The 12011-nt window shown below is 44.2% G+C and overlaps 1 protein-coding gene and 1 long non-coding RNA gene across 3 annotated transcripts in view; one reads left to right on the top strand and one right to left on the bottom strand.

The window, feature by feature from the left end:
• LOC135385347 (hemicentin-2-like) overlaps positions 1-12011 on the top strand; it is a 527311-nt gene that overhangs the window by 463054 nt on the left and 52246 nt on the right. The gene's annotated exons all lie outside the window — the stretch shown is intronic.
• LOC135385349 (uncharacterized) overlaps positions 1-12011 on the bottom strand; it is a 279985-nt gene that overhangs the window by 255059 nt on the left and 12915 nt on the right. For both annotated transcript variants that reach the window (XR_010420389.1, XR_010420390.1), the window contains exons 2-3: positions 2802-2912; positions 1205-1398 (exon numbers count right to left, since the gene is read on the bottom strand). This is a non-coding gene — a long non-coding RNA (uncharacterized LOC135385349). The remainder of the gene's footprint in view (positions 1-1204; positions 1399-2801; positions 2913-12011) is intronic.

Here is a 12011-nt window from a genome sequence, read left to right as displayed (position 1 = left end):
AGATGCCTCTTTGTGCAGCATGTTTTGGACAATGCATGATGATATGTTCAGTGTTTTCTACTGTCCCGCACACTTTGTTTTCCCGCTGGACGGCAATTGTTTTCTGCTGGAGGAGGAGGAGGAGTGTCGTTGGGAGGAACCCGAGAGGTCTGCCTGCCTGGTTAGGCGGCATGTTTCTCGGGAAGGGAAAGGTGGTGGAGAGGAGGAGAGGAAAGGGTGAAGTGGAAGACCGAGCGGAATCCGCTCGGGAGGAGGATAGCTGCGTCCATGGGCCGACTTCAGGGGAACTGTGCCGGCTTACGCCTATTACACATCTGAGGGAAACCCAGGAAAAACCCCAGACGGCACAGCCGGCCCGCGGATTCGAACCGCGGACCTCCCAGTCTCCAAGCGCACGCGTTACCGCTGCGCCACCGGAGCTTTTTTTTTTTTTTTTTCAATCAAACTGATTTTAATGTGTCAACCGGAGCTGGTGTTTTCTGCTGCAATTGTTAAATACAGGCATTGAGTAACTGTCAAAAAAGAGCACGAAGGTGATATTTAAAGGGACTGAAATTCGGTGAATGACAAACCCGTAGAAAGGGAATGTTCACCTGAAATCTTGTAACCTTATAATCTTCATTATCATCAGTGTGTTTGTCATTGTTGTTCTAACTGGGATGTTTCTGATGCGTAACAGCTCTGTTGTACATTGAGCAGCTTTTTTATTTATTTCCTTTCTTTTAGTAATCGAATTTAAGGATTGCGTCGCTAAGCAAAAGCAGTGGAGTCCCTCATCAAGCAACGCTGACACCCTATGTGGCGCTATCTACTGGTAACGCACGCAGCAATGAAAACCAGTTCGCTTGAGACAGGGATGGGCATAAATAATTATTTGCTGTATTTAAATATAAATACAAAATACTCTGCTTAAATATGTATTTATATACCTGGCATAAATACTTTGCAAGTGCAGTATTAAATACGAAATATAAATACAGTATTTAAACACTCTAAATACTTTCATAAATACATTGAATGAACAAATAATTCAAATCAATACAGACTGAATAACTGTTTACATGAGCATTCAAGCAAACGGGTACGAAGTAACAGCGTTTCTTCAACATGGTGATTTTAATGATTGAATCATTTAACTAGACGACTTTATCGTCCATGCAGCCCCTGTGTGATCAGGCAATGTTGGTTCGTGAAAGAAACTCACCTCACCACAGGCGTTGAAGAACAATATGTATATCCAGAATGTTCCGGTGCAACATCTAGACATTCATTCTGGAGTCGTTCTGGAGTCTTTCTGAAGTTTCAGAGCCAAAGTCTCATATACGGTGCTCAGTGCAGTAGTGATAGGAATGAGCAACGTTGATGTCATTCGATTGCTGACACAAGTGCAGTGTCCACCTATGCCCGAAACAAAACTTCTAAATATGTACTAGTGCTTCAAACGAGGTGAATAACATCTAGTCTCTAAGCAAGACCTCAGTCACGACAGTACATGCAGCTGTGAAATTTGTAAATAAGCGCATTTGATGTATTTACATGTACTGTAGAAGTGCTTTTTGTTTTTTTGCGCGGAATTATTTTTCGCGTTTTTCGCGCATTCGTCTAAAATCGCGAATTTAAAGGTACTGTAAAGCAGTAGACAAGCATGATATGCCGGTGATGTGACTAGAGACTTTATTGCTTCTAAATACCATATGCGGAACCATACGACCTACAATGCGCTATAAATATTTTTAATTTGCCATGAAAGATGCGGCGTAGTGGAGCGGTGCGACGCCCGGTGTCAAACAACCCCCTGTACAGCGGGCAACACTGAAAATTGGTATTACACACCATGACATCGGAACTTCGTTATTTTAGTAACCATATTATTAGTTTTCCTGTTTATCTATGCATTCTGAAACCCCTGTTAACAGTTTAACCTGTTAACCCCTGTTTTTGCGAAGTAACCCAGTGCTGGCCGCTGTTCGATGGGGGCTCTCCCTACTTCTCTGCTGCGCCTGCGCGCTCCTTTTGTTCGCGGCCTCTTTCGAACGAACAATCTCTCTCTGTGAACCTCTGTGAACAAACAAGTCCCGACGCTGTCTGGCTTCTTGAACGTCTGACACATTTTTTTCAACGGCTCAGCATTTCATTTCAGTTCGCTTATCCGTTTATCCTCAGATGTGGATCGTTGTGTGGATTGCAGGGGCGGATTTTATAGTGGATTGTGGTGGATTGTTATGTCGGGCCCAGTGTTATACGCATGCAATGTGGTTGCCGCCGTATGTGTCAGAAGTACGGGTCCATTTCGAATACCTAGTACAGTGTTGCCCGTAATCTTTAATTGTAATTTTCTAATTAACTGCACCGTCGATTGGTATGAAACTTGCACAGTTTTTGTCCTGGTGGCTTGGACTATCGAATAGCCACACTGAATGACATTTGATCGGTGCTGCTTTACAGTACCTTTAAGTTCCCGCGAATAACTCCGGCCATATGAGGGCGAAAATCGTGCGGCGTTCGACGCTATACCGTGACTACCTTGACCCTTTCTACGCCATGCAGCGTAGGCAGTTTAAGCAAGCCGCGAAAGATTGTTTTAGCCCGTCAGGCAAGATGTAAAGTAATAAAAATTGATCACGCTTTTGTGACCCCTACAAACGCATTGCAATGTACATATATACCACTACACCACGAAGCCGCAACATGCCTTTCCCGGCATTCTCAAAACCAGCTTGCATGATAGTACGACATCTCAACCGAACTGTTCAATGCCCTGAGTGATAATGAATGAGAACTGCTAAAATGAACTGGCTCACCTGTACATAGCCAATACAATGGCCTCCTGCAGGGTCCCTAAAGGCCATTGTACAGAGCTTTTCCTCCCATGTTTGTGAGAAGAAAGGGATTGACCTAGAACGCCGCCATCCCTGTGAACAACGGATGTCTTAGTACGTGCCGAAATATGCCCGAGTACTATTGACGGCAGCACGATATGCAAGAGCAAAACACTCCCGGAAACCTGTGTCACGAATTTAAGTCCTCGCGAATCACTCTTCAAACCAGCTTTGTACGAAAACGCGAAAAAAAAAAAAACGACTTCTACAGTATTTAAACAAATAAATACTCAAGAACACTATTTAAATACAAATATAATTACATTGTCCTAAGCTGTATTTAAATACAAGTTATAAATACATGTATTAATATTTTTAACAGTATTTCAAACAAGAAGTATTTAGTAAATACCGTCCATCCCTCGCTTGAAACCGCTTTCCCTTTTGCGCACTGCCCCGTGGAATTTCGTGACACAAGACGCCCGACGTCGTACACCGTTGGTGCATGCCGGAACACTGTAACGTTGATGGGGCATCCGTTCGAATTGGCAGGAAATGAAGTTCTTACAGACAGCGGCGACAGGGTTCACGTTCTATTAATATACATCACGCTGGATATAAATAAACCCTCCCTCAGAAATCGACCAATAAATCCCCCCCCGAAAAAAATCGACCTCTGGGGGGGGGGGGGTACCGAGCTTCCAGGGGGGAGAATGTGTACATATATGGACATATCCTTGTGGGCATGTGCATTCGCAGCTGAGCTGTATTGGGCAATCTCAGAAATTTCAGGGGTGTTGCAAAAAACCAAGGGGGGAGGGGGGAGTCTAGGGAAATCCCTGCTGACTGATTACTGTCCTGAACAGACGACGCAACACAAGTGAACAGAGAACGCAGACATTCCTGGCAGTGTACAAGTATTTACACCAAACTGATTAAGAGTTGTCGTCATTCTTCACAACGGTATAATAATAATCAGTAGTGCGCCTCAAATATCTCAAGCAGTACTTCACTACCACGTGGTACTCATTCGCCAATCCGTGTCAATTCTCGGCCTTCCCAGTATACTGCACATCATTTTGATATTGGACGACAGGGTAACGCCCGTAGGATCTGCAAATCGAATATTCCGCGTTAGGACATCCCAAATTGCACATCCATCAGATATTTTCTGTTGTTGCTAGCACTTCACAACGTCCACTCACATCTTGTCGCCTCGGAAGTTGCAGTGCACACTGCTTGAGCACTCCCCAAGGACGACAGGCAGCGTGTGTGTGTGTGTGTGTGTGCAGTTATTCCAAGATGGCGGGTATACGCATTTGCGAAGAGTTAAGCGCAGCCCGCGTTCCTCCAGACCCGGCCGTCTAATTAAGGATCGCAGGCCACCACTCATTAAGATGCTTTCTTTCCGCCTAGTTGCAAGCGGGACGCCTCAAAGACCTCATCTAAATTATCGCCCCCTGGTGCCAATTAATGAGGGGCTCGGACGAAAAAAAAATAGAAATAAATAACCCGCAGCAGAGCCAGGAAAAACTCCCGTTCAACGCGCATCAAGGTGGACGGTGATGACGAAGAGCGATAATTGTTGATATAGGCACAGATCATAATGATACCATTGTTCCTTCCTTTTGTTTGCGTTTGCTGTTGGGACTGGCAAGCCTACATCATGGCTAACCTTTCCCTTCTTTCTTTTCCTTTTTTTTTCTTTTTTTCTATCAGCATTAAACATATCGCCCCCATTACGAAATCATGGAACAATCATAGCAGAAAAGTGTCGCTTTGTCTAGAAATGCAGACGGTGGCGGCTCTTTCGTAATGTTAACAGTCTAGGTGATTGCACTTTGTCTGGTTTATTTATTTTTTCCTTTATGCAGCGTAATCTGTCTCTTAGTTTGTCGTTATGAATTTTGTCTATGATTATAGTTCGGCAAAGAAAACACTGTGTGGACGGGGCGTGTTGCGAAAATACACTGGTGGAATTGTGAAATATGTCTGCGGCGTGTGTGGCCATTACCGCCCCAAGACAACCCACTAGCATCTTCTTTCTTTTTGTGTTGTTGCGCAAGGCGATGTCTTTCGCATTAAGTATAGCGCAGATGTACAAAATGGGTGTGAAGCAACGAGTACTATATCCCTCAGGGCATCAGCACAGGCCTAACTATGCAGAATAAACTGGTCGGTAAATGTACTTATGATATATATTGATTTGCTCGAATGAGAAGTTATCAAAGCGCAGCACAAGCGATAGGAACGCTACAGGTGAACAAGAAGCAGAAGTAAACGCTTCAATAAAGTACAGGGAGCGACCTTCTGACATGAACAAGCAGGCGTAGAGGGTAATTGTAATGTACGGGTACGTTTTTGCCCAGTACATTAGACTTCGGTATCCTGAATTGGTATTGAATTTTCGTACATCGGGAGAACTTTACGGAAACGATACGATATCAAATAGTTATCAAATCCAAGCATAGCATTGTGATGTCACCCGCTTTCAAGAATCAGAGTGACTGGCTTATCACGTTTTCAGGATTGTTATCGTGAATACCTTCAGATGCACCAAAACTCGCTATTAGTGAGTTTTTGTATAACGTACGCTCTCGCCTTTGCGTACGGAAGGGATAGTGTTAGTGGTTCTGCGCACACGCAAGACACAAGCAGAGCTTCGCGCACTCCGCAGAACCACGATGCTATGCTTAACGTAGGGTAAGGTGGGGCAAGATGAGTCATAAATTTGCAATTGAATATGGAATTTTTCTTCTTCGTGTATAAAAAAAAAACTACCCATAGGCACATTCTCAGAGGTCTAGAGCTTCTGATTTGTAAATCAGAGCGGACATAACCGATTCTAGAATAAACACAGAACAAGAAATTAAAAAATGCATATTGTCTCATCTTGCCCCAACCTTCGGGGCAAGACGAGAGACGAGACTGCGCGTGGGGAAAGTGAGACACGCCGTGGTGGTCAACCATACATATAATTTTATTAATTTCAATTTAAGCACCTACACAACCCCCTTGAGCCCACCGCTTACATGATGTGCGATAAAACCATACAGAACCTGGTGCTATTTCCTTCCACCGTCCTTTGCAAACAAGGCACCGCCAGTCTGATGTGTCGCTGGTCGCTCGCTTTTGAGTGCGCTTCTGCCTTGCTGGAAATATCCTAGGACACAGGAAAATTTGCTGGAAAATCCTAGGCAATATGCAAAAGAGGAATCTCTGAGGAACAAGCATAAGGCATCCTAATAGTTGAGAGATCAGTTTCTAAATTACATTAAATTTAAATTTCATTACGTTTACATTACATTAAGTTGTCGCGTCTTGGCCGTGGATGCCATCGGATGCATTAATTTTTCAGTTAAACACCGCATAACCAAGAGTGTCCATATTTTGCATATATCTAAATGAATGAATAAAGAAATAGGATGTGGACTTACATTGACGGAATAAACCTGCAATACGCTGTTGCACGCATGACAAGAAAAAGGACTACAGAAAATCGCGCCTTTTTTGCGCGAATTTACATTCTTAGCAGAAGTAACCGATATTTTTTTTCTCTGTCTCTTCAACGCAAATACCAATGCGAACAATTCTCACGTGCTCTAAAGCGGACATACAGAGCTACCTATGAGTAGAATTTCCAGCGCATGGGGCAACAAGTCTCTGAGACAGGCGGCGTCCAGCAAAAAAATTCGCATCTTGCCTCACCTTACCCCATACGCAAAGGCGACAGTGTACGTTACACCAAAACTCACTAATATCTAAGGATTACGCTGTAGGATTTCTTAGATTCGGCTGGTCTGTCCGTTGCAGCGCCATATATTCACACTCAACACAATCTCCCAGATGAGAGGCGCCACGCTTCCTACCCCCTCTACTATAAATAAGAAAACATTCCTAGACCACGTGACAGTCATGCCTCTCTTCCCAGATGTTATTTGGCGTAAACACGGCGAACGACGCCATCGCGCTCTTACTTGACCCCTGCGCTGTGATGTCGAGGGTCATATTCGTTGCTGCAAAATTTGGAGGCTAATATATCAAGCTGGTCCGTTCAGTGAATGCGTCTCCTGTTCAGTGGTGGGCATCCTCACGAGGGCTAATGAGGGTGAGGGTGCCCTCACCCTCACATCACCCTCACCTCACGCACATTGAGGTGAGGTGAGGTGAGGTGAGGAGTAATTTCTAAAAGGGAAATTGAGGTGAGGTGAGGAAAAGTTCTCAAAAGAGAGATTGAGGTGAGGTGAGGAAAATTTCCGAGAACGAGGTTGAGGTGAGGAAATTTTTTTGACAAGGACGTTGAGGTGAGGTGAGTGAGGAAAATTTTTCGAAATTGAGATTGAGGTGAGGTGACGAAAAAATTTTGGGAGGGAGGTTGAGGAGATGTGGAGCGGCTATTTGCAATTACGCGATCTCTTAAAAGGGCACCGAGAGCCAGTTTTTTCCTATTACCAATGTAAGCCCGTTAGCTTCGGACTTTCAGTTGAGTCAGATACATGATAGACGTTTCAGGTCAGATGCACGTACAAGTGAATATAGCTTATGTGTGCTTGATGTATTTAGCTTACTTTAGCTTTATGTACTAGTCAGTTGAGTCACATACATGAATGATGTGACACACATGAACAAGTCAATTAGTTCCGTGTGCTTTGTGTTTAGATTTCAACAAAGCCAAACTAGTCAGTCTGTAAGCAGATGTCTTTCACGTATTATTTGGAACGATAGTACATGACAACCAATGACCTTATCAGAGACTGATGTAAGAAATGGAGGCAAGAACACGCGCTTTAAGTGCAATAAGTGCAAATACTGGTATATATTCAGTATTGCAACAAGTTGAACAATTGAGCTTTTAGTACGGCAATGAAGTTAGGTGAAAAGGCACAAGAGGTCTGTGTCTACAGAAAGTAATTTAATTAGTAAGTCAACATACAAGTCACTAGTAATCCGTACAGCACGTCTACCTGATTGCTTCAAAACAAGGGTCTTCAAAAAAGGTCCCCGAATTCCAGCTACAAATGAATACGTCTGCTATTTAAATAATATTGATCGATAATATAAAGTCATAATAGACAAAAATGCAAAATGTACAAGTAATTCAACGTATAGTTGCATACCAACCCGAAAACGACTTCCGCAGCCCCATTATCATTCTCGCTCGAGAGATACTCGATAAAGGCCATTCCTGCCTTGCCAGTATGAAAAACAAACAACGGAAAATTGCTCGGTTTGTGCAACTTCTCTACCCATGTACCCTACGTCCAATTTTTACTGATCGTACATGTAGTGGATACTTGTTGCAAGAAGGACGAGCCAAGCAAGGTAATGAATCTTAGTTGTGGGTACTTGTAACTTGTTGTCAGGAATAAATAAACGACACGAATCAACCAACGTAAAAATCCAACTACAACGTATGCAACCAACCCGCTCCTCATACTTTTTTTTATTCCGTGTTAGCGCCGCTAAGCAACTGTGGCTATGAGCGACGCCACTCCTAATTGAAAGAGCAATTGTGAAGTGAAAACGGCAAAAATTATAACAAATGAATATATTTTAGAGAGAAGGTTGAGGTGAGGCGAGGAAGATACTTTAGAATGAAGGTCGAGGTGAAGTGAGGAAAATACTTCAGAAAGCAGGTTGAGGTGAGGCGAGGCGAGGAAAATTTTTCAGAAACAAATTGAGGTGAGGTAAGGAAAATAATCTCAAAAGGAAATTGAGGTGAGGTGAGGAATGAAATCCCCCCAAAAAATGAGGTGAGGTGAGGAAAAACATGCGGGATGAAAATTGGGGTGAGGGCAAAGATCGTGATGGCATTTGTCCACCTCTGCTCCTGTTATGAAGTTAGTTATCTACCGCTTGAAATCTGCGCGTGCTTTAAACGAAGCGACAAAACATGGGACGAAAAGCGTGCCTATATAGGAGGCCCGTCCACGCGTGGTGACTGGTAACCAAGTGTTAGTGGCCGCTGTCATACGCCTAGCGCAATACGACGACAGCGACAGAGCAATGACAGCGCGACACATGAAGACCACTTCAAGTAGATGCGTGTTAGAGGGCTGCATTTTCTTGTTATTGATGGAGTAGGCGATACGAAAAAAGCATGTTGCTGCAGTCCTCGGCAAACCTCGAACACCCAAGTGGCGCAATACATTCCATCAACATGCAGTGGCAGGCGAAAGTATATTGCTGATCGATACACGGTCAGTTAAGTGCGCTATGTGCTGAGCATCGTGGGTAGTGACCTATTTCATCACGGAATCGACAGGAGGCGACTCTACATGCTTTTTCCCTTCTGTATCCCAGCAACATTGCGCGCATTTGTGCTTTTCGATGAAGCTGCATGTAAGCTGATGCTGTACACCCGCTGTATCGGGCATCCTGTTACTACTGCCTGATAGCAACTACCTATGAAGGAAAGGAACAATGTAAGAAAGCAATATACTCAGGCGATTCGCAACACGTAAGAGATGCAAACCCCGGTCGCTGCGCTGTCACAGCGCATATTGTGTATTGTGCGTTTGACTGTTTTCAGCGGCCAGGATACGACGACAAAACGTGTAGAGGAATAATAATATTGATTAGGAGTAGATTTAGAACGAGTAGAGATAGGATGTCGGAGTCCCAGCTCCCTCGGTGCAGGGAGGTCTTAGTAAAGATGTGTTGCGTAGCGCTCTTCGCTAGGCCTACCGCTCGGTAGTCTTTACTCACAAAAGACCTCTGGTCCCACTCAACAGATTGTAGTTAACCCAAGTAAGATCCAACTGCTGTCTTTAAGGCGAACTCACTTCCTAAGAAGTCTGTGGGGGATTTTTGTTCGCAGGGTTCTCGTAAGCCTCGCTAAATTTCTACACGAAACAGGTACAGGCGTGTTTCCCTCGATTTTATCTAGGGAATGACATATTTTTGAAGGCCTGTCGCGATCCACTGATTTTTGACGAATTAAAGTTTGTCAAATTCTCAATACATGGGAGTCTATGGGAGGTGCAACAAAATCGCTTCTTTCGGCATGTACACCTGCGATATTTGGGCCAAAATGATGTCATTCCCTACAGTAATAGTCTGGGAATAGATTGCAAGCAACAAATTCGACACGCTTACTGCAGTTTTCCAGATCCCTGCGAATGAAAATAATGGCTTTGTCGTTTGCTATCATGTCCTGCACGCTGGCGTCGATTACATTACTTCCTTAAAGCGCGGGAGGAAAGCAAAGCTAAGAAAACAATTTTGGGACGGTGCAGCCAACTCTCTCCGGAAGCGAACGTTAACTAGATCGCATGAGTCCGTCTTAAGCACCTGTGAGCTGCACGGTGCCGCTTCTACAGCCAGCGCTGCGGTGAGGGACTGGTGTGGTACAGGTCCCGACAAAAGTTTACGGAACACCAGAGCGACGTATTTCTTTATCTCAGCGACACCCTAGCGGCGAACTGGAGTGCACACACTTACTGAGAGGTGCGTCGAGTACCCGGTCACCTGTTTGTTAGTCTATCTACTCCTGTTTGCAGCAACCGTCTCGCTCAGATAACTATATACACCAGTCCAGTGTTCCGTAAACTTTTGTCGGGACCTGTACCACCTGTGGCCACCTCTACTATTCCACGAGACGAATAACTATCAAGACAGGTTATTGGCTACTGTACAGCGTAATCAATGATGGCAGATATGTCAACGCCAAACACAATAGCAATGGAAGCCAATCATCAGAAACCCCCATGCACGGAAACAGCTACAAAGTGAGCAGGAGTTTATGGTATGAGCAGTTACGACTCGCGGTTCACTCTACTATTAGCACGGTGATAAATGTCAGGCGTCAGAACATAATGAACGCGGACGAACGTACAGGAATGGGTAACTCACGAGAGCGATGTGTGTGCGCGTTCCTTATTTCCCTATTTCCTATTCCAACACTATGTGAAGCATGATGTAGGTTTACCCTATACCGAGTGTTAGCATATCAAATTCATTTCTCTTTACCGACAACATCAAATGCATTATTGGCCATTCACACTGATGTCCCTAAAGTATTGACTGCTTCCAACTCGCCTGTAAAGCCACACTTATAGTGGGATTTTAAACAATTCTAGCTAAACAATTCTAAGCGTCTACGTACATCCCAAAACCATGCTAGGCAATACCTGAGCAGACATCCACCTGAACCACATCAGAGAACCGTATACCTTTCACAACTAGACGACTGCCAAAGTTCGAGCTATCACTTCAAGGGGAACCAGGCTTGCGTATAACTGAACACAAATTACTCTGCATACAGCTTACTAGAAATCTAACCTGGACTGATGAAGTGGAACGCACACGTAGTCGGACCAAACCGTACCTTAATGTCATCCCATCGCTAGGTCGATACCCATCAGGAACTACCAGAAGCCATCACATCCTCCACCGTTCCCTTCTCAGACAAACACTGTCATACGGTCTTCCAGTCACCTTCCATGAGAGAAAGTTCCAGCCTCGCTCAAAGTTAGCACACAATTCCTGGGCTACCAAGACTGGCACGAACAAAATTTGGTCCTCGCAGACCAGTTACCTAATACAAGAGTACCAGTTCCAATAACTATATATATGAACATTTCGAGCCTGTAAAAAAAAAAAAAAAAAAAAGGAGAGAGAGAGAGAAGCGAAAAGCTTATTGAGTCTTCAAAAGTTCCTCTTCCACATGGTGGTGATGGTGATGGTGATCGCGGTGGGAACGCGACGCATGCTGCACTGAAGCGACCAGTGAAATATGCGCACTCGGGCTTGTGTAAGATTTTCTGCACTACAACGACCAGAGGAATTCGCCATAAGAAAATTGATGCCTGTCACCAGAGGAATGCACTTGCACTTGCGTGCACTTGAGTAAGGAAAGTCACAAAATATCTGCCAGATGAGTTTCGTCATCTGCTGACATAAAAATTATGTATTGATATTTTTAAAAAATTCTCTCTGCATTACCAGTTAAGCACTTGAGTGGTTGACAGGAAAGTGCAGGAGAAAGTTCATTAAAGGGACGGTCGGATACGGAAACCCATCTATGAAACAGATACCACTGTGTTCGGCATCGGCCGACAGTCTACTTGGCTTTTTTCTTTTGTTCTAAAAGTGCTTAGATATTAACAAAACGAATTTTAAAGATCAGCGCTGCCTCCGCGGCTGCAGAAGCTCCAGAGGCGTGACGTCACTCCGTAAGCGGAGGAGTGA

Source organism: Ornithodoros turicata, chromosome 2, assembly GCF_037126465.1.
Source record: "Ornithodoros turicata isolate Travis chromosome 2, ASM3712646v1, whole genome shotgun sequence".
NCBI classification, from domain to species: Eukaryota; Metazoa; Arthropoda; class Arachnida; order Ixodida; family Argasidae; genus Ornithodoros; species Ornithodoros turicata.
Note: the sequence above shows the minus strand (reverse complement) of the source record. Positions and strands in the feature narration are given on the sequence as shown.